The sequence below is a fragment of the Schistocerca gregaria genome, chromosome 6 (assembly GCF_023897955.1).
Source record: "Schistocerca gregaria isolate iqSchGreg1 chromosome 6, iqSchGreg1.2, whole genome shotgun sequence".
NCBI classification, from domain to species: domain Eukaryota; kingdom Metazoa; phylum Arthropoda; class Insecta; order Orthoptera; family Acrididae; genus Schistocerca; species Schistocerca gregaria.
Window position 1 is genome coordinate 95,853,692 of NC_064925.1, and position 19,527 is coordinate 95,873,218.

Sequence of the window (19,527 nt, forward strand, 5' to 3'; positions counted from 1 at the left end):
ATTGGAGAAATTACTGAATTCTTGAAATTGAGATAAATGTCAAAAGTTACTTTTTATGAGAAGGATTATTATTAACAGATTTTTTTCAAAACATTTACATGGGACTTGATGTAACAATACTATATCTGCGCGAGGCTGCTTTTACCTTATCCTACAACGCTCAGGCTCCACCATCGGCCCAGCCAACACAATACACCAGATACGACTGCTCGCAAGCAACAACTTACTGCTACTGCCACACAGTTCCTACTGCACTCAATACTGTTCTTTGGTCTCAGATTATCTTCTAGCTTACATATTGCAGGCAGCGCGTGAGCAATACATCGAAATTACATCAGCTCGAGTGCGCTAGCAACAAACTCTTTAATCATGGACCTCTTACAACCGATAGTGTGAAATCCTGATTTCTCTCTTCTTTTACAATACCTGCAAGCAATCAGGCAGTTGCGTTGACGTTGGTGCCGACTTTCGTGCCTTTTACAAAGCCCTCGTCACGGCTCCCCTTCCACTCCTGTCACACAAAATATGTGCGTACAAACTGTTCGAAGAGACGTGAGACTGAACTCTGCATTTCCTACCAAACAGGCAGTATGTCGTTATTAATGGAGGAGCACCGGCAGAAGCGAAAGTGGCGCCAGGCGTATTTCAGAGTGGTGTGACTCTGTTCGAGATACAAATAAACGACTCGGCGGATAAAGACTGCAGCTCTGTCAAGCTGCTCACACATCGTTAAAGCACTTGTGTTGGTGGTGACATGGTTCGAAATTTGTTACGAAAAGCAGAGAGGCGTGAAGTCGACACTACCTGGTGGTAAGGTTTACGGCTGACATTAAACATGAAAATAATGTACTACGTGTAGATAGACGATTTTCGAGCTCAAGAAAAAAGTAATGGAACTTTGTTTATTTTTGCGTTACTTATGTGCTCTTTTTTTCAGACTGTTTTGTAGATACAAGCACAAAAAATAATGCAAATGAATTGCTATATATTAATATGACACAATATTTTAAGTTAATATTTCAAATTTGTGGGTTTAAATCAGTTTTATGGCAGGTAAAGGAAGGAATAACCTACAGAAAGCATTCAGTAAAATGCCAAATAAATAAATAGAAATTATTTTAAAAATATAATACAACCCTTCCGTGGTCTGGCGCACGGAGAAATGCTCATCCTGAATTCAGAAGGCAGACATTACTGGTCCACTGCACAGAACCACCTCATAACAAAATTTGTAATTTATGATTTTAGCCCACACTATACTATACATCATGACACAACACAGGACGCCAGTACGCTACACTGCTATACTTGGTATCAAAATAAGAACAGAATAGAGGTACTAGGATAATTAGCTCAATTAGAGACCGCAGTTGCGCATAACAAAGAAACTGAGAAGCAGGGGCATAAACAGTGTGCAAAAACTGATTATGACTATCCTATTAAAAGTGAGGACTCCAAAAAAAAGTAAAGAGTTTATTGTTAACGTTATTTTTCCCTTACGTCTATCTAAGAAACAAATACGATTCTGGAAAACGTGCAAATCACAGCCGCTGTTCTACAGTTGGAGCTACAGATTTATTGTAAACATGTCTCTAGATTTAGTCTTCTAACTGTGATTTGCGAATGGAACATATGAGTGTAGACTCGCACACTCGAAGCAGTAAGTGAAACGATTATCAATGGAGATACGTCTACAGACGTTGAAGTAACCTCTGGCGTGCCACAGGGGAATGTTATGGGACCATTGCTTTTCACAATATATATAAATGACCTAGTAGATAATGTCGGAAGTTCCATGCGGCTTTTCGCGGATGATGCTGTAGTATACAGAGAAGTTGCAGCATTAGAAAACTGTAGCGAAATGCAGGAAGATCTGCAGCGGATAGGCACTTGGTGCAGGGAGTGGCAACTGACCCTTAACATAGACAAATGTAATGTATTACAAATACATAGAAAGAAGGATCCTTCGCTGTATGAGATCCAAAGAAGAGCGGCACGTTTCGTCACAGGGCTATTTGGTAACCGTGATAGCGTTACGGATATGTTTAGCAAACTCAAGTGACAGACTCTGCAAGAGTGGCGCTCTGCATCGCGGTTTTGCTTGCTGTCCTGGTTTCAGGAGGGTGCGTTTCTGGATGAGGTATCGAATATATTCCTTCCCCCTACTTATACCTCCCGAGAGATCACGAATTTAAAATCAGAGAGATTCGAGTGCGCACGGAGGCTTTCAGACAGTCGTTCTTCCCGCGAACCATACGCGACTGGAACAGAAAAGGGAGGTAATGACAGTGGCACGCCAAGTGCCCTCCGCCACACACCGTTGGGTGGCTTGCGGAGTATAAATGTAGATGTAGTAGATACTGTGCCCTTATTATGTGACTTAGCTAACTGACCATCTCCTGACAAGCGTAGGATGTGGAACATATGGTAGAAATGAAAAGGTCAAGTTTATATTCCAAATGAAATTCTGACGTAGGCCGATCATGAAAGAAAAGACAAAACCAGTGTCACAAACCATCAAAGACAGAACAAAATTACTGAATGAAATTCCTGAAGTACGACAAGCGGTCCATAATGATTGCCTAGTCGGTCCCTGACGTTATTGCAAACAAAGCGTTACATTAATCATAACACAGCGAACTCTAGCATCGCTTCAATAGAAAAACGACTGTCAGGGATTAATGTAAAGACTAACGGCAGCATATAGATTTTTATTTGCTTTTCTTGTTACTAGTATTCCATGGATAACGAAAACTTATTCTGGTATTATTCTTCTGATGGGTACACGTCACTACGTCACAGATATGCTCAAGAGCCTTGTCATAAGATAAGCGTTATTATTTATAATGATTATCGATACACGTGCAACCGTAGACAGCCTGGCTCATTAATATGGTGGCAATACAATGGTGGGCGTTCTCAGTCACAGCCAAAAGTGATTGACACCTGAAAACAATAGAGGTCGTTGGCATTACAAGTCTGTTGTTATTAGAGTAGGTTAACACCCGTAAGTCCGTAACCAGCATCTAGCCACCCGACTTATCGCAGGTGTCAGCCGGAAGTGGCTTAGTCCATCTGAAGGTTAATGACAGAGATCCTCCAGATCTTAGTTGTTTGTCTCCAGGCGTTAAGGGGTTTCCCACATTAAGAGATCATGTTTTCGACGCGAGCAGACCGGGCGGCTAATGGTCCTGGGCCGTTCGTTATCTGCCAGCGTCTTCTGTACAAGGGACGACGATCCCCTATGAGTCGACAGAGGCACAGCTGCACAACTGGAAAGCACCGGCCTTCAGACAGCGCGGCGCAAACACTTCGGTAAGTCGGAGGGCAACCAAGTTCTAAAGCAGCGATCCTTTGCTGCCTTTTGAAGCTGCAGCATCGGTGACATTACACCAGGTGTCTCTCCAAACAGTAGGCAGTCGCATTTGCTCTCGTATTTCGGCAAATATCTGCAAGTTAGTTTTTGCATCGTGTTACTGGCGTCAGCCCAGACATTTAATGCTGGTCGCGTCTTTCATTTGACGCACAGTATCAACTGCAAGCCGTCGGGTTGTTTCCCATTACAAACAAAATTATTTTTCAGTGGGAATTTTACGTGCCCGTTCGACAGAGCGTTTTCATATTGACCTAATCCGCTATTTGTTTAATCGATATGTATTAACAGAGACATTAGGAAACGAAGCATAAATAGATCCAGCAGGTACTCAGCAACTTTGCATGCTTGGCGGTAGCAGTCGGCGTGGGCCAGGGTGGAGCTGCCGCTGTTGAAGTACTCGCCATTCTTCAAGTTTTACTGTCCTCATTGTGCATACAGATAAAACAAACAGCAGACTAGACTATCGAATGGGCACGAAATATTTCGCTTTAAAGTCATTTTATTTGTAGCGAGAAACAAATCGACGCTTTGCTTCAACACTACCATCCTTCCTTAACACGAAAACTTTGCATATAGCTGATATGGGCTACAAAATAAATCTTTTAGAAGAATTTTAAATATTTAAACTTCCCAATCTAAATTGAAAAGATTTCTGAATGATCAGCTTACATTGAAAAACTGAAACTATTTTCATTCTACAGCATCTCTTATGAAATATGAAAATTAGCCCTTCTTTTTAGATATTACGAGTAGAATTATCTGCGACGTTTCTCAAATGTATTATATATAACTTGGTCGTATGCCTTAGTTATGCTTTTTTGTGCTTTTATAGATCTTCCTCGCTGCTGACACAACAGATTGACATGTACGTAGATGTGATTCATTTAATGTAAATTATCAGTATTCTGGTTACAATAATCACATACAATACGTACAGTGATACATGTCTGGTGGCATTATGCTACTGTTGCAATAACCCCCCAACTGTACTAAACCTCCAGAAATTACTTAGTTTAGGCAGAGAGTCCGTAGAGGGCGATGTAAGAGATGTACAATGTGGCTAGCCGTGTTTCTCGATCCAAATTCTCTGGACATTAAGATAATCCGTCCTTGGACTATCTTACTGAGTCGTCGTGTAGGAATTTTTCTACCCTTTTTCCGAGAAGCTTTCAAAGTTTATGTCCCTCGCAGAAGCAGTATCTGCGTCGTCGGTTTCTCTGTAAAGTGCAATTCTACTTCGTGCGATTCCAAGTGATGAAGGTATTACTGGGAATAACGTTCAAGAAGGATGCAGTTATGATGTACGTATTTATTTACTGAATACCATAAACTGATAACTTCTACAAAATTAATCGTTTCATAAAATTCACAGATTATTAATATGAAGACACCGGCCCCAAAATTACGTTCCCAGTTTAAAGTACATAAAATTCACCACCCGATACATCCGATTGTGAAAAGTATGAAGAGTGCATATCATGAGTTAGCAAGGTTTCTTCAGAATTAAATAAGAAACGCAGTTGCTTTTTGAAGTAATTATTCCATTGGCAATAGTCAGAATGTAACCAGTAAAATCAAAGAGGTGCAATGTGAGCAAAATGCTAAATTGTTTTTATTACGAACCTGTACAGGGTGTTACAAAAAGGTACGGCCAAACGTTCAGGAAACATTCCTCACACACAAATAAAGAAAAGATGTTATGTGTACATGTGTCCGGAAACGCTTAATTTCCATGTTAGAGCTCATTTTTGTTTCGTCAGTATGTACTGTACTTCCTCGACTCACCGCCAATTGGCCTAATTGAAGGAAGGTAATGTTGACTTCGGTGCTTGTGTTGACATGCGACTCATTGCTCTACAGTACTAGCATCAAGCACATCAGTACGTAGCATCAACAGGTTAGTGTTCATCACGAACGTGGTTTTGCAATCAGTGCAATGTTTACAAATGCAGAGTTGGCAGATGCCCATTTGGTGTATGGATTAGCACGGGGCAATAGCCGTGGCGCGGTATGTTTGCATCGAGACAAATTTCCAGAACGAAGGTATACCTACAGGAAGACGTTCGAAGCAATTGATCGGCGTCTTAGGGAGCACGAAACATTCCAGCCTATGACTCGCGACTGGGGAAGACCTAGAACGACGAGGACACTTGCAGTGGACGAGGCAATTCTTCGTGCAGTTGACGATAACCCTGATGTCAGCGTCAGAGAAATTGCTGCTGTACAGGGTAACGTTGACCGCGCCGCTGTATGGAGGGTGCTACGGGAGAACTAGTTGTTTCCGTACCATGTACAGCGTGTGCAGGAACTATGAGCAGCTGATTGGCCTCCACGGGTACACTTCTGCGAATGGTTCATCCAACAATGTGTCAATCCTCATTTCAGTGCAAATGTTCTCTTTACGGATGAGGCTTCATTCCAACGTGATCAAATTGTAAATTTTCACAATTAACATGTGCAATCACGTCATCAACACAGGTTTTCTGTGAACGTTTGGGCAGGCATTGTTGGTGATGTCTTGATTGGGCCCCATGTTCTTCCACCTACGCTCAATGGAGCACGTTATCATGATTTCATACGGGATACTCTACCTGTGCTGCTAGAACATGTGCCTTTACAAGTACGACACAACATGTGGTTCATGCACGATGGAGCTCCTGCACATTTCAGTCGAAGTGTTCGTACGCTTCTCAACAACAGATTCGGTGACCGATGGATTGGTAGAGGCGGACCAATTCCATGGCCTCCACGCTCTCCTGACCTCAACCCTCTTGACTTTCATTTATGGGGGCATTTGAAAGCTCTTGTCTACGCATCCCCGGTACTAAATGTAGAGACTCTTCGTGCTCGTAATATGGACGGCTGTGATACAATACGCCATTCTCCAGGGCTGCATCAGCGCATCAGGGATTCCATGCGACGGAGGGTGGATGCAACAGAGGACATTTTGAACATTTTCTGTAACAAAGTGTTTGAAGTCACACTGGTACGTTCTGTGGCTGTGTGTTTCCATTCCATGATTAATGTGATTTGAAGAGAAGTAATAAAATGAGCTCTAACATGGAAAGAAAGCGTTTCAGGACACATGTCCACGTAACATCTTTTCTTTATATGTGTGTGAGGAATGTTTCCTGCAAGTTCGCTCGTACTTTTTTGTAACACCCTGTATACTAACACACAATCATTGATATCGTTGAAAAAACGTGCGCACGTTTAAAAAAGATATTTCTGCTTAGCAAATCTCTGACATAATTCTCTTGCAACAAATGGTAGTAAAATACAACTATTTTGTTTTCAGTGGCAAACTATACCATCTGCTTGACGGCCTGGTAATGGCTAACCCACTAGGAGTCATCTTAGCCGATATTTTCATCAATTCGCTGGAATAGAAATTCTTCACTAATCTTTCAGCTGCTCATCTGGGTAATTCGTCATATTCTCGGCATGTGAGCGACATTTTCGTCACATACAATTGTTTCCGGGAAGGAATTCAAAATTTGTTTGAAGTTTTTAATAGTCCCTATGAAAAAATCTGCTGGACTTGTGAATAACAAATTGACGATAGTCAGATTAATTACTTGGACCTCAGTATTGCTATTGACGATGATGTATTTTCTTTCTGTATTTTTCGAAATTACACATCAAATTGTGCCCGTTCGTTGAGTGCATTCTCATCCCCACAAAAAAGTATTTTTCCATTCAGCCATTCATTGTACATTTTCTGTAGCTTTGTCATCCCGCAAGCTCAAAGAAGAGATGAATATATTAAAAACTATTAGTAACGGCTATGGTCCCACGTTAGTTGACAAGATCTTCAAAGATCTAAAAAACAAGATCAAGATTAAGATCTAAAAAACACGCTAAAATGACCACTTTTGGCATTAGTGCTGCTTCAGACAGAAACGAGTACAAAAGTGTTTCCTTGATTCCATTTCTAGGTCGTATTTGTTATAAAATTTGCCGTCTTATTATTAAAAAATACTGGCGCAGTGCTACCTCTTCCACTAACAATAACTTGCAAGAAAACTCTTTTTCACAATCTCAAGTCCACAGTTACTCTTATACACAATTCAAGAGTGTATAAGAATTACTTGTAATACGTGTCCGTTTATTATATAAGACAAACTCGAAGATCTTTTATTGTCCGCTAAAAGGAACAGTTCTTGGGAGGCACTAATGTACACAGTTCCACTTTTCTTGATCATCTGCAAATTTCCATTCACAAACCGAAAAGCGCTGAATACATCTCCATTTTACATAGAGAAAAGAAAGGTGAAAGGCTTGACATACTCGAAGAGCTGGAGATTTTCAACCATATTTCTAGGAACGATGGTCCCATCCTCAATGAACAGTTACAATTACACAGCAAAAATTTTCCAACAGTTTCAATCCACATCTTGTGGAATTTTGATTCCTATATTCTTTATTATTATTTCTACCTCTAGTTCCGAAACATCATTTTCTTCGAATCCCGCAGATGTGTACTACTGCAGTTATCTTCATTTTCTGGATGGTGTAACTGTTCGTATAAATATTCTATATGGTTCTGTCCTTTACGTAATAGTAATTTCTCTAAAGTCTAGTACATTTTTGTATTTTCAGAAATACGTTAAGCCGTCTTCCTTTGTATTTTTTTTTTATAATTACCTTTGTTTTTTTCAGTTATTTCTGTTATAACGTTTCAAGTGGACACATGTCACTGTCCGAGCCAGATAGGCGGTGCATCTCGTATTGTTTTCGTTGCAGCAATGTAAGCCACTAGAGCGAGCAGTCTCATGTTCCCAGGTAGGCATACGTGCCAAAGGCTGGAACGTGTTTTATTTTCTTTTTGACTTGAGCATATCTGCTCTGAACTCTGACCACTGCTTTCTCGCATTGTAATTTTTACCTAACATTTGGTCATGACAACAATCATATCGTTTAATTTCACCTAGGTCAATGTACCAAACAGCTTTTTGCAACCGGGTCACTGTTTAATTCCTACCTTCGACAATTACTAATGATTTAACTGAAATCTAACAATTTCCTGAGAGCGTGATAGAACTAGATCGGAAAGCATGCTACTGGCGACTGGCGACTATGGCGCGCAGCCTCTACCCCGTAATCACACACCTGATATGTCGTAGAATTTCGTACGTTTTCGTTAGCATAAACATTATCCATATGATTATTAAGATGACCGATTTCTGGCGTTGTAATATCGTTGTCCTAATGTACTTCTGCTCTGTAGGCATTTCCTAATATCTATACTGGTAAAGAGCTACTTTTACTAGCAAATATTAACTAAGCAAGTTCACTTGCTTCACGCCAGAATAACTTTGGATTCCCTTCGTACCTCGCTGCTGACGTAATGTGCGGTTCATGTCTGGCCACAGCGCCTCACACCACAGTCCACTGGCAACGTCATATGGTTCCCTGTCTCCTTCAGCAGCGTGCGAACTGAAATCTTACTCCCGACTGTCTGCGTTCTGGAGTACTGCCTCACTCACTGAACGCTACGTGATATCTGCAGACGCAGTACAAAACTGTAAAACTGCAAAATGAGGAAAGAAAGTGTGGCTCGAACATAAAGGCTACCTTACACTGTAAAGATGTTGACATCTGTTGTTAGACCAATACTTATTAAGTTTCTGTAATACACTTCCTATACATTACACAAATGTTTGACCTAGATCATATGGTTTACAATATCTCCAATTTTTTAAGCTTCTGAAGATCACAAATTAATTTCTTGAAGCCGGTATAACTAACTAAAGATATCTGTTCAACTGACGACTGAGTTTGATTCTGATGTAACTTACATTTAGAACATTAATTTTGTAACGTAAGATTATAGGTCTTAATGAGAATATTATCACATTTTTTTAACTTTTAAAGTCTTTTAAAAGTCATGTGAAACACTGAAAATAAAACTTTTGTTGCTGTTGGGAGTAGTGGAACTGTGTGACCGTTTTAGCCATTTAGTAATCAACATATCCAGTCATCCATTTCAAAACAACAACTATCTGAGGCGACTCACATCTGTAGCAAATCTAAGAACACTTGTTTTGTGTGTGCCGTGAGGATAAGACGGAGCTCCATCGTTTCTTGCCTCCAGTTTTTCCATTCCACTGCTACTTAGTTTACCGATAGGGGAGAGCAGTGTTAAGTACCCCGTCGACGACGAGGTGATTATAGGCGGAAAACAATCTTGAATTTCTGGGCAAGGCTGTGGGTATATTGTTCCCATGTCCTTTCTCACGGAATATGCCCGCATTCACCTTAACTGATTTAGGGAAAAAAAACTAAAAACAAAACAGGGAAACCAATATATAAGAAGAGCCAGACGAGGATTCTACATCTTTAATAGAATGTGAAGCCCAACTTTAACCACTGCTCCATTTCGCTCTTCCGTCAAAACTTGAGGGCAGCAAGGGAAAAAAGAGAAGAGAAATTCACCAGTGAACCACCACAAATAGTTTCTTTATTGAAAGATGCTCGTCTGTTATCTCTTCGTAACTGCAACGGCCTTGCTAAGAGCACAGTTCGTACAGACAATTCTTTTCTCAGATTAATCTCGTTAAGAATGTTTTCTTTTTTCCCAGGATCACCAAGTCGTCTGGATTCTTCTTCTTTTCCATTTTGCCTTTTCCTGCGTCCGTACTGTGTCACCATTTTTATACTTCGGTTTTGGCAGTATTAGTGGTATTTGATGACCTTATGCCCTTTCTGAAGCCACAGCTATCGCCTCGAAGGAATCTATGTAAGCCATCTGTCTGCGTCTAGTGTCGATCTCATGTTCAGGGGTGATCGCATTCCCTAACTGTTATCGTAGCGTGTATCTCAGGTGGAACAAAGATACTAACTTGGAAACTACCTAAGTAGATGTGGGAAACCACCTAAAAACCACAACCAGGCTTGCAGGCTCACGATCTTTTATCGCCAATCTGTGAAGTGAGCTAGCTCCATCCCCGTGTGCCAGAAACAGGTGATTTAGCGCTCTTCGGTAATTATTTTATGTTGCAGTTACAAAATCAGATTAACAATTTTATTCTTATAAGCTGAACAGATCAACTATAAACCACACTGACATAAAACTAACATTGCAATAATGTAGTATACTTTGGAAAGTTAAACATACATCAGAAACTGAAAAATATATTGAAATAAATACTTCCATGCTTTAAATTTTAATGAATATCTTTCACATGTTGAAGCAAATCAGGCTACACATATAAAACAGTTAAGTAAAGTTAAATTTTGGTAACAACCATTTCGTTGTCATACTACAAATAATATTTCTGTATTGCTTGAAAGCTATAAAACGTAATACCATTGTAGTATAAGAAACAAACAGCACAATGGAGAGCTGTATTTCCAATCCCCTCGCTGCTCAATCGTCCAGGTAGTCTTCTCATATGCAACTGGTATTCACTGGTTCTGATCGCGACTGCTACGGTCGCAGGTCCGAATCCTGCCTCCGCCATGGATGTGTGTGATGTACTTAGGTTAGTTAGGTTTAAGTAATTCTAAGTTCTAGGGGACTCAGATGTTAAGTCCCATAGCGCTCAGAGCCATATGAAACATATGATTCTCATCTTTCGTTCAGTCTTCCCGCGCATCGATAATTTAACTTCTCCTACCCTGGGTGCCTATTCTGTATCTTTCCGCCATTGTGCCGATCGTTTCGGTACTCAAGAGCACCGAACGGTCTAGTACTCGAATTAGAGTCCCTGCATTATTCAGTATGTATTTCGGTAGCGATACCGTTCAGGTCTAGAGAGCCGAAGCGCTGTTGTCGGTTCGTGTCGCTCAAGCCAATCAAAAGCAAGCGGCCGCAGATCCGCGCATGCGCACTGCAACGCGCACAGCGCCACGAACACAAAGCGGCGATCAGGCGACACAGGTGCGCTATTCTTCCAAGTACCGACATTTGCGTTTACGTTGCCATAACACATGGCGCCGCATTCCATCGAGCTGACGTGCCCGCCTTCATTGTCCTTGCCACCTCCTTAACAGTATCAACCGCAGTATATCCATTCCCATGACCATCAGCTGAAATGCGTAAGAATTTTTACAGTGTCTCTGACCACATGTTTCCATGCATGCATAATAACGGTCGCGTATTTGACTGTATTCTGCAGATTGAGTAAATGACGCATTATGGCATTTTATTCTCATTCACGCTGACATCGTGTTTTGGATTTTACGTTTCGGAAAATGAGTTACGAATAGTGTGTAGTACCACATTGCACTGATACATCTATAAAAACACCCGAAAAACTCATTGAGAGTTTCAAAGAATAACAATATAAGCAGAATGTGGTTATAACTCGCTTCTAAAGATCCAAATGATTAAGTACGTAGCTCATTACCCTGTATGATAAGTCAACGATTTCGGACTTAAAAACAAAATTTAAAAACGCGTTTTCGAGAGCTCAGAACATGTTGCATACATGAAGAGAAAAAAAAATTGCTTCCACCCATGCGCGAACGTTTGTCCTGTCGTGTTGTATTCTCGCGCGCTAACAACTTAGCCACGCCAAACAACAAACACAGAGCTCAGTTCTTGTGTTATTCTCTAGAGGAACGTAGGCTGACTTCGTTGCCAAACGTTGCTGTGTAGGTCATAAGTAAGTGATAGTTTTTAAGGCTTCCAATATCAGGCTTCACATAATTGCTTTCCGTTCGTACTTGAAAGTTGTAAACACTTTTCGATAATTACTAACTAACCTATCTGTGGCAAAAAGTACACAACGGCACTAGTAACGTCAGTTCACACTCATGTAAGTAAAGCCTATATCATGATATTTAATGATCTTTCAATTCTTATTTGCATACACAAAAGCACGTATTTTGAGAGGATGTTGACCGAAAACGTTATTTTTTGGATGTAATCATTCACAGTAACAACCTAACCTAACCATATTTCTGACAAAGGAAAATAGTCTATTATGAACTGACTTTTCAACCGGATGCGTCCTCTGGTGATACTTTAGTAACACAATCACTAAATCCAAAGCTAAAAACGATAAATATGTTTAAAATAACAAATTACAGGTGTACATAAACCACAGCTCACCGATCGACAGGGCCAGATCGAAATCCAAAACCTCTCGGTACAATTGTCGTAAAATCGGTGGGAGGACCGTTCGGCAACAAGTCTCAGAAACTTATTGAATAGGATATTTCGATAAAGAACCGAAAATGACGTCACTACCGAGACTAAGCTACTAAACCGATCGGTTTGAACGATACAGAATAGGGCTCCTGGACGTTCCAGCTGTGCCGGGTGGTCTTGAAATGCGCTCAGTAGGAAGTTAGGGAAATACTGTCGGTATTTCGGAATGCTCACGATCTTCTGCTGTCGTTCCTGTGAAAAGGTCCAAAAGTCCATTACATTCTTTGGGCCATCTCTGAAAAAAACAGAGCACCATCTGGGCTCGAAGCCAGTTACATCATTCGTTTTAGTACATCCTGTCTGGGAAGAATATAATCTCTGGTCCAGTGTTGTGCTGTCCCACACGAAATAAGAAGGCTATCATATGTGTCGCCAAACGACACACATCTGCCAGAGGGCCGTATAGGATGCGGTGTTCATCGTTGTCCAGAGCGTAGGACAGAAGCCACAACGGTGAATCTGTCACATGAATCACATGGATTCTCCATCTGGTGCCATTTTTACCGTTAACTTTTAGGTACCACATTGCCTGTGTGTCTAAGGAAATGTGGTGTATCGATCGCCATATTACACGCCAATTGATATGTGGATGCTTCACCTCAATAGAATTGAGGCGGCGTCCGGTCGTTAATATACGACAGATGTAGCGCGCCGTTGCAGGTCTGGCTTCTGAACGTAGCTCTAATCGATAAAAAAAAAAAAAAAAAAAAAACGTATATGGTGAAGTGATTGGGAAATGTGATGGACCACCACTAGCGCTCTTGAAGACTTTGGTGCTAGTTGTTCTGTAGAGATTCCTATCAGACAACACTTTAAAACTACGTTATTTGTGGAAAATACGTGTTGTAGTTACGTGTGCATCACAACATCTCAGCATGATGCTGAGAATGGAAGTATTTGCCACACGAAAACATGACAAGCTACCTGTAGTAATTAACACAAAAGTGATCCAGAAACTTCATGCACACCACATGTAAAGAATAAATAAAAACGAAAACCCACTGATGATGGCACAGTGATGTTGAAACATGTTTGGATACTGAAAAAAGCGGTGTTTTGCATAACTGGAAAACCTCACATCCAACAATAAAAAGCTAAAGTACCATGGTACCATGTCAAGCTGAGTACAGCCCCGGCCCCACTTCCAACGTAGCGTCCGCGACTAACCGACCGTTTTCCATGAAATGGAGGCAGGGGCCGTTCCTCAGCTAAGTATCGTAGCTTGACATGGTGCCACAGTACTTTAGCTTTCTACGTTTGACCGTGCCTTATTCTGGCATGTATTAGTTTATTTTATGCTTCTGAAGAAATCTAGATTACTGTAGCTGAAACCTAGGTAAAGAACAGTAACTTTCAGCAACTGAGGCGAATATTTGACGAATTAGTGTTTCAGTGTTGTTCACCCACGCTTTATTATCTCTTTGGTGCTTTTCTCACTCACATATGGCCGAGTGTCATCACGCAACAGTAAAATGGTGTTCTAGCTGATGTTATCTAACGCCAAATTTTGAGGGTTACCACACACGCATCAGAAATGATAGTGGTTTAGTGTTGCATGGTGTCCACAAGCAATAGTCCTCCTGAATCAAAAAACTCCATAGCCATCATTTTTAGGGTTTCGTACCTCAAACGATAGAAATGGAACCCTTGTGGGACCATTTATGTCTGTCTGCCTATCCGACTGTTAAAAGCCCTTTAACTCAGAAATGGGTAGAATTTTTATCACATAATGAGTAAGGTCTATGGCCCCTTGGAGATGTAGAAGCTGAAGTTTCTAAGTCAGTATAATCAGAAGGTACGGTCATTGAAGTCCCTTATTTTGATACACGACAGCTTACTCATCAAAACCTCTGTGGGATATACCTTTGGACTTGAATGATGAAATTTGACAAAAAGCGAGGTTTCAAAGTAGAAGTAAAGGAAGAAAATCCGAAAATTGTGAGTTTCTAATTACACCACACGGAAATTTTTTTGTCATTTGTTACCAGACTGTCCGTTCGTCTGTAAAGAGCCCTTTTCTCAGTAAAAAGTAGACGGATCAAGTTGAAATTTATGTCACACACTAAAGTCAATGCTCCCTTTGCGCTGTAAAATAACCTTCCAAGTCAATTCTGTCAAAAGAAACAGTCATTTATACGGGGTTTTCAAAAAGTCTCTCCGCAGTGCCGTAAGATTGCTAGCCGCGCGTGCTGTATGCCGGAGTGAATATACCGAAATGAAGAAATACAAGTTATTTATTAATTGAATATTCATTTTTACTTACAAATTTTCACATAACTGTTGAAAATTCCCCCCCACCCCCTATTGTTGAAATCAACAATTCAATTCGTCTAATCATGTTTCCAATCACAAGCTGTAACATTTCTTCTGAGGATATTGCACTGTTGAACTCATCGGTGGATTTTTCACATGAGCAAGCAGTGACATTGAAACGCGAGCTGTATGCGCGGTTGCACCGTCTTATTGAGAATAACCGTTCAGTATTTCACGTAACCCAAGTTCTCCTATGAATGGGTACAGAATATCACTACAGTATCGTTGTCCGTTTATTGTTTCGTTGAAAAATATGCGACCCACAATCCGACGTCTAGAAATTGCAATCCAAACTCCGATTTTCACAGAATGAAGTGGTGCCTCATGAATACACAATGGATTTGCAGTACTCCACATACGAGAATTTTGCGAGTTCATGTACCCGGATAAATGAAACCACGCCTCATCAGTGAAAAACGTTTCATTAAGAATATCCCTCCCATCTGGTTGAACGAAATTTTTGACCCATTGACAATAATGCAGTCTCTTGTCATGATCAGCAGTTTTCAGTTATTGCACGACTATCACTTTGTATGGGAAAAGTTATAATTTTTTGCTTACAGCCGTGTGAGCCGTTCCGACACTAAAATCGATTTCCTGGGCTATTTTTCTCACCGACTTGTTCGGACTCATGGATATTTTATTTGAAATATCGAGTAGTTTATCCTCAGACAAAACGCTAGAAAGTCCACTTCTCGGTGCATCTGTCACTGAACCCGTACTTCGAAAGTTGTTAATCAGATCTCGCACAGTATCCCGATGTAGGCGTTTTGTCTCCGGGAAAACTGAATTAAATGTTTGACGAACTGAAATTGTGTATTTATCACCAACTATGAACACTTGTTCGACTAAAACAATGTTCTTCAATGGTTAGCATTTTAACAGTGACAAACACGAAATAAACGAACAAAGGAATTAAAACGTTCACGTCAACACGATACTACTGGCGCTGGCTGAGATAAACGAAAAAGCGGAATGTTGCGAAAGTCCACATGAAGAGAAGTAACCCACGAAGGCGAACAATAATTTGGACTAGAATCACGAACTTGGCAAGAAACAATGTTTCAAGTTACAAGTAAGGAAAAAGATAGAAACCTATTAATTTGTAATAACGTCACATGAAAAATATTTCTGTTTTTTGTTGCCATACTTCCAACTTAGAATTGAAACATTCTCAGAAGTCCTGGGATTCTCTGGACCGTTATCTCGCCAGTGTCAGTGTTGAGATTCTCCATTCCCGGAACTGTGTACATAATTAAGTTTGTACGCATCACTCAGAGCGCGACTCTTGATCACACATGGCCAATTTTTTCATGCTGAAGGCGCTGTTTCTAGGTGTCACTCCATCGACTGCCTTTTCGTCCTTTGTTCGAAGTGACACTCCCACGTTTCATGTCCCATCACACTTCTTGCAAGGAAGTTATCTCCAGAATTCTCGCACTACTCCAAACGTTCGTTGCACCCTGTCTTCGTGTTTCTTTATGGGTATCCGTCAACAGTCTCGGAACCCACCTGTAGCAAAACTGGTTTAACCTCATCTCTCTCTGTATTCTTTGCACATTGGCTTCTTCTATTCCCACTCGGATTGACAAGTCGTTCAGTGCTATGTGTATGTGAGCCTAAATCGGGCTGTGAATACGTAGCACATTGTCAGGCCTGTGCAATTACACGATTCCGTGTATTGGCGTGCCCACTTTCACCTGACAATCAGTTTGCCCAGTGACTAACTGTACTACGCTCAACAGCTTTATCTGTCTCTTGTGAATGTCACTCTCTAGTTCTCACAATACAGAAACTCTATAATAACAACCTTTTGCTCCAGGTGAACATAAAATGCGGCAGCCGTCGTGGTCTCCTTGAATAACAAACGGGTAGACCGAAAACTGGATTTTTGAAAATAAGAACTGTGCATTTCTTCTGAAGGGACACTCGCATCTTCTAAGTTGTCATAAGTAAATTGAACAGAGACCACCCTTAAAGGCACCAATATTAAATGCAAAATATCTTTGCCCTATGTTAAAACCAAAGGGACTAGTCAGTAAGCTACTTACAGAAAATGTGCAAGTTGATACTAGACAAGCCGTAGGATATCGTGGACTTTGATGTTTGCTGACCTAGGTGGTATAACCATCTTCTTCTACACATAAGTTGAGCAGCTGCATGTGTGTGTACATATATGTAGTCGTCAAGAGACGTAAAGTGTATCTGAGTGCTCAGTGATTATTGTAACACTAATCTCGCGTTCACTGTGGGAGAGATACGTGTGGTACTGTATTATGTCAATAATTAATACTGGTTCTTCATAGTATCTCGGGATGGTTGATGATTATCTTAAAGGGATTACAATTCTGGTTTTACAGTTCTGATTTTACAGTACTCTCCAGTGAGTCACACAAACCCGTGATCATTCGAGCCCTTTTTTGTACACCTTCAACACCCCCTGTTAGTCCTATTTCCTGTGTATCTCACAAACTCTACAAACACCCTAGGATGGATCATACGAGTACTTTTAGGTAGTCTCGTTTATAAACTGGCAGCATTTTCTATCTTACCCATGATCAACACAGGCACCTACTTTTGGTAATGTTGAGCCTAGGTGATAATTTCGTTTCATATACCCACATCTGTTTCATCCAGATATTTCTATACGCCAACTAGTTCCATTGTGACTAATACATACTGCAGCCGTAGGATACTACATTTTACCCTTTTATGAAGTGAACTTTTTTACATTTCTAATATCAAAAGTGAGTTGCCAATTACTGCAGCAGTTTTCAATTTTATCAAGATTTACCTCGATGACTGAGTAACGTTTTTTATACAGTTCGTCATCACTGACAATAGCTTCATCTGCAAAAATTTTGTAGGTACTACCAATATTATTTGCTATGTCATTAATGCACAACATGAAGGGCAAGGGTTCCAAATACTTGAGTGGGGCACCCTTGAATTTACTTCTAGATCTGACGCTGCATCCTAGATAGCGTGCTGCGTCCGACATGGCAAGAAATCATCGAAAGAAAAAAGTTTTTGCTTGATACAACATGGCAAGCGTAACTCGTTGACTGGACGCAGCCCCGAATCCTCCCGCGGTCAGAAAAATGGAACCAAATCCTCGCAAACCCGCAACAGTCTGAAAATTGATGGGACCGAACACTCCTGTTTGAAGCAGGTTGCAGTTCTAAACGTTATGAATATTCCAAGTAGGCAAAGGAAAGCATATGAAGTTCCAGTAGAAGATGTAAAATTTTTTCGCGTGTATTGTATGTTTAAAGGTTTTATCTCTTTTCTTATTTAGATATTTATTTTTAGAAACTGGAATCATTTATAGCCTCGATTTCTTCATAATTAATTTATTAAAACAGCAAATCATGATTTCGCAACACAGATTCTATCTGAGTGTTCATTTTGTGAATTATGGTTACATTTCCAGCATATCTATACATAGACCTACAACAAATAGATAAGTGTCCGATTTCTGAATATAGGAGATGGTTAAGAAAACTTAATTTGAATGGTCTATAGAAGGGCAATAGACGACAAAAAATGTTTTTATAATTTCTTCTGTGTTTCTCTTTGTACTCGCATTACGCAAAAAGTAATGCACGAAGTTGGATGCCGTTTTGAGACTTATATTGTCACGGGTAAATATAAAAACTGGTACATATTTCTTCTTTGTAAGCAGCCTAGAGGCAGAGTTATAACAGTTTTACCATAAAACCGCGCGCGGTTGCCAGTGTCGTAGCTAGGGTAGGCCAGAGGGTCGGTACTTCGCACCCGCAGCCAGCACACCGCTCGGGCACAGGCACAAAATTATTGTGGATTGAACACGATATTGCAAAAAGCATAAATGTTGACCTTGTAATTGACAAATTACACTTAGAAAAAGCCCCAATACTGTAGGCCTGCTTTGATGGAAGCTCCTAGTTCTTGGAAATTAGCTTTAAAGAAAACGCATGTGGAAAATATCAGTTCGTCTAGCGTTACCCAGGATGCACCACGAGAAGGTGAATTGATTCACACCCCAAAAAATTTTAATTTTTAATTTATTTTAATTTTTTTTTGCATTTTTAAGTATATTTACAAAAAATCATTATATCCTAACATGTTTATGTACATCTAAAAATCACAAATATTTATTCTGTACCTCCTGGTCTGGTTTTGTATGAAACTGACTTTACATACTGTAATCTCGAAATTTTACCAACTTCGAAATTTGCCACTTGCCGTTCCATAAATTTCAATTGTGGCCAATATTTTTCCTTTTTCTTCGTTTTCGACGAATTTATTGCAATTTTAGAATGGAGTTGAATTTGGTTTAGCACTTCAAGAGATCGGTAAATGTCAGGACTGGAGGAGTAGAACTGATTATCACATTTGCTATCGAAACTTTCGCAAGCTTTAGTTGTTCACTGTCTGTTACAACTTAGTTCTGTCCACATGGGTGGAGGAAAGAGTGCATTCTCTTCTATGTAAGTTTCTACTAAAGAGTCACAAAAGGCTGGCGAACTGCGAAGTGACCGCAGGCAGCTGTGGTCATTAGCGCACACAATGCTCTGTCGGATTTGGGAGGATTCGTTCCTGTTACCTGCTTACCCACCTGGTTTCGGGAGGATTTGGGGCTGCGCCCCGTTGACTAAGTGATGAGATGCCGTGCTATGGTCCAAAGTTCTCAGTT

The 19,527-nt window shown here is 40.5% G+C and overlaps 1 protein-coding gene across 1 annotated transcript in view; it reads left to right on the forward strand.

Moving 5' to 3' along the window:
• The first annotated feature begins 3,207 nt into the window (after window positions 1-3,207).
• Window positions 3,208-19,527, forward strand: part of LOC126278502 (uncharacterized) — a 106,864-nt gene continuing 90,544 nt past the window's right edge. The window contains exon 1 of the mRNA XM_049978660.1: window positions 3,208-3,315. The gene's annotated coding sequence lies outside the window, so the exon portion shown is untranslated. The remainder of the gene's footprint in view (window positions 3,316-19,527) is intronic.